Source organism: Gavialis gangeticus, unplaced genomic scaffold, assembly GCF_001723915.1.
Source record: "Gavialis gangeticus isolate Ggan-Ray unplaced genomic scaffold, GavGan_comp1, whole genome shotgun sequence".
Taxonomy (NCBI): Eukaryota; Metazoa; Chordata; order Crocodylia; family Gavialidae; genus Gavialis; species Gavialis gangeticus.
The window spans coordinates 76,688,757-76,692,949 of record NW_017729034.1 but is presented as its reverse complement, the minus strand read 5'-3'; the positions used below and the strand labels follow the sequence as shown (position 1 = coordinate 76,692,949).

The 4,193-nt window shown below is 46.1% G+C and overlaps 1 protein-coding gene across 1 annotated transcript in view; it reads right to left on the bottom strand.

Annotated features, from left to right (window-relative positions):
* Positions 1–4,193, bottom strand: part of IPCEF1 (interaction protein for cytohesin exchange factors 1) — a 128,545-nt gene that overhangs the window by 116,343 nt on the left and 8,009 nt on the right. The window lies entirely within an intron of this gene.

The following is a 4,193-nucleotide window of genomic DNA, read 5'->3' as shown; positions in this document are numbered from 1 at the left end:
CACCCACTGGTCCTCAAAGGCATCCAAGGAGCCAGTGGATGCTGTCCACTGGTGCTCTGCCTGGAAACACGCATGGACAAGTGAGAGGAAAGCAGCTCCACAGTCTCTAGGCACCTTCCCAGCCTCCTTCCTGATCAAATACAGGACCCACTTGGTCAGGGCCAGGAGGAGGTTGACCAGTAGGATCCAGGACTTGGTGGGGCTGCAGGTGGGGTGACCAAAAAAAAAATGGCGGGGGGTGAAATTCAACCAGAACTTAAAGAGGAGGTTCTGGAGGTGGAGGGGCTGCAGCCTGGCACACTCGAGGGTCATGTGCGCCAGGGTCTACCTCTGCCCATAGAAGGGGCAGGAGACTGGTGTGTCTATGAAGCTCACCACATACACGCCCATGGCAATGGCTCCATGGTGGAGCCACCAGCTGAGTTCCCCAGTGGCTTGTGGGATGAGCGTGGAGTACAGACTTAGCCACTGGGGTGCCCCAGCCATGCCCTTGCTGAGCAGGTCCCGCCACTTGGTTTCTGAGTGGGACATGACAGCAGCATGAGAGATCGCGTGGCACATGGGTAAATAGAGATGGCATCAATGAATGATGGAAAAGTGAACTGGTCTAGTGTCCTCCAGCCAGCTTAGGTGGTAGAGTGGGGAGCACCATGAGGCCAGGCAACGCACCAGCCCCATGACAAACTCCAGTGGGCTGGATGACATTGGGGAGTGGGAACTGCCACCATGCAGGACCTGGTCAACAAGGTTATATACGTTTGGTTGCAAGGTTTCAGACTACTCTACTTTAAGTCTGAAACCTTGCAGCCAAACATAAGTAACAGCAACAAAGCAGGAAAGCCTGTATGAAGAACTATAGCCTTACTGTAAAATAGATTTTAAAGAAGGTATTTGAAAGTATTCTTGTTATGCAATTAGAAGCCACAGACCAGGACCCAATCATATAAGGCTCTGATGGGTTCAACGACATAGGAGGATGTAAAAGGAAACTATGGGACAGTATTCAAAGTGAAAGGCAGTGGTCTTCAGCACGCTTGCAGCATAAGTCTTGCCAGGATACTTACAGAGATCATGGCAAGAAAAAACACATTTATGGATGTTTCTGAGGAAGGATAATAAGTTGGTTTTGAAAATGTTTAACAGACATGATGATTATCCACAAAACTCAAGAGAATGGGCAGGTACAACCATGTAGGAGAACCCAAAGCTGTCTTAACCTTGTAGAGCTTGAGCTAATGGTTTGACACACCAAGGGGTGCATCTACATGAGACGTTTACTGCATTGTAGACCAATTAGCTATGCAGTAAAGGTCACATGTCTAGAGGCACACCCCTATTAGTAAAATTAATTTACTCTGCAGCAGGATAGTAAATACAAGTACTATCCTGCTGCAAAGTAGAAAACTCTACAGCAGCTGTGTGTAGACATTGCCCTGGCTAGCTAGGGCAAGAAGGTGCATCAGTGCGGGGGCTGCCTGCCAGCTAGCCTTGCACTGAAGCACCCTCAAGCCCCAGCCAGCCCCTCTTCAGCAAGTTAGCTGGGCGGGGAGCAACCCCAGGCCAGCAGGCTAACCCCCCATACCTGTTGCCTGCTGGGGCTGCTCCACCCCAGCTCAATGAGCTATGATCCCCAGCGCATGTGTAAAAAAACACTTGGGAGCAATAAACTGTGGTTCAATCAGCACTAGAATTTATTACAACACATTAATATGCACATGTAGATGCACCCAGGGGGAGAGAAATGGTTGGGGAAGGAGACAGGTCTGGAGTAGAAAGGCAGAAAGGTAAATATATGAGCTCTCCACAGAGAGATAATAGTTAAATCTCTGTTTCCAGGTGAGACTACTCAGACTTCATAGAACAGGGAAGAAAAAGAGGGAACACAGGACAGAGCTGGAAAGAGGTCAAGGAGGTACTTCTAAAAGACATGTAATATTCATGATTAAAGAGATAAAAAAAGGAATAAGAAACAACAGTCACAGAAGCCAAGGGTACATAACATCTCAAAAAAATGAGCATGGTCAACTCTGCAAAGGTGACTGACAGTGGAAAAGGTGACAGGAACGAAAAGAACATATAATTTTCTCTTAAAAAATAGCAAAACTACATGGAAAGATATTTATGGCCAGAGGAGGAGAGGGTCACTGGTATGGAATTCAATTAAGTTGCTAAGTAACTAGGCAGCCAGATTCAGCACTGTTATATTAGCAGTAAATAATACAGGAGATAGACCTCTTTTCTTACAATCCCACAAGTAATACTAGATGCACAAGCAGAGGTATAAGTAGTCTTCAAGGCCAATGGTGCCCAGCATAATAAAATAATTAACCTCAGCAGTGACAAAGGCCTGAATAACTGTCAGTTTTCATATCAGAGAAGAACAGGTACAAACATGCAGGCAAAATTAAAAGTAAAACATTGTTGGCTACTACTGCTACCTTGGGATCCAGTAGCAACTGACTTGCACTTTCTAAGCTTTCTGGAATAAAGCTGCATATTTCTCATCCCTTAAGTGACAGAGCAGACAATGCTCCTCTCTATGGATAGTTCCCCTGGCCTGCTTTTGCCACATTTTTATCCAGATTGAACCTCAGCCAATTGACTCCTATCCAAGCCTCTATTATTCTAGCTGAGCACTGGCAGTTTTCCATCTGCAAGTAAAGAAAATACAAAGCAGAACTGAAAATATGAAGTGTCACAACATTGAGACTCAAGTTGTTTGACTGTCCCCTGGCAGCCTCATATGCACTTTAAATAATCAGGCAGGGGAGAGATGCACCTTATACACTAACTAAATCTTTTCTCTGCCTTCTGCATGACTTCAGACTAACATGGTTAATTTCTTCTCTTTAAATATGAAGTTAGTTGCATAGACCTTTGCAGTGCAATGCACAAGAGAGCATATCATGCCAAGCTGCAGCATTGTCATTTTGTACCAGCATGAAAAATATTCAGTACTTTAAATAAAGGTAAGGCTGGGTGGCACCTTATAAATCATGGCAGTCCAACTTCAAAGCATTGGGGAGGCCACACACTGCACCAGTTGTGGGCACCATGAGGGTTGCATGATATGCAGACCACACATCATGTGGGCTCCTGGGATCTTTGCAGCGTGCAACACCTTGCTGTGCAAACAGCGTAAGTACCCCTGCTGCTGTGTGGTCAGTGTGAGCAGATCCCCTGCCTTTTTCCCCCACCAATGCATGAGTGCCCCTGCAGCAGCCACTGGGCAGGTGAGTTCCCTTCCCCTGCAGCCACATGAGCCCATTTCTGCCACTGTGAGGTGGAAGAGTCCATCCCTCACTGCTTCACAGGCAAGTCCCCCATGTGGGCAGCTCAAGCCTCCTCCCTGCCACCCATACAGTGAGCTTACTGAGCTTACTAATCTTACTAAGCTGCCTCTGGCTGTGCTGCTCCAAACCCCCCCCCCCCCCACACACACACACACACACACAGAAGCAGGAACAATGTGGGGAGTGGTGGCCAGGCCCAAGCCATGGGCTATACATTAACCCCTTGTAGACCACATATGGCTTGCAGGTCACTAGTTGGATAGTGTTTTATAAGCTAACCCATTCAGAGAAGCATGAGCTTTCCTAAACTACAGCCTACTTTGTCAGATGCTATGAGTGGGCTTAGAGAAAGAAGGGTACTAAACAGAAGGTGGAAACTTTCTATGGAAACTTAAAAACATAGAAAACCTTCCCAGCAACACCCTCCTAGCCACCATGGACGTTACCAACCTATATACCAACATCCCACACCAGCATGGCATCCAACCCGGCCTTACATACCTACAGGAACAAGATTACAACTCAGAATAGAGACCCAAAGATATTACTGACCTTATACACTTCATCCTCACACACAACAATTTTACTTTTAATAACCAACACTTCCTCCAGACGATGGGAACAGCTATGGGCATCAAAATGGCCCCACAGTATGCCAACCTTTTTATAAGCCACCTGGAAGAAGACTTCCTCAAGAACTGCACCATCAAACCCTTGTTATACTTAAGATATATCAATGACATCTTCATCATTTGGACTGAAAACCTGCAATCTCTGATTCCATTCCATCAGAAATTCAACAATCACCATCCCTCCATCCAACTTTCTCTAGAATAGTCCAGCACCAACATCTCCTTTTTAGACACAATGATCAGTATCCAGAATCATAAAATACAGACC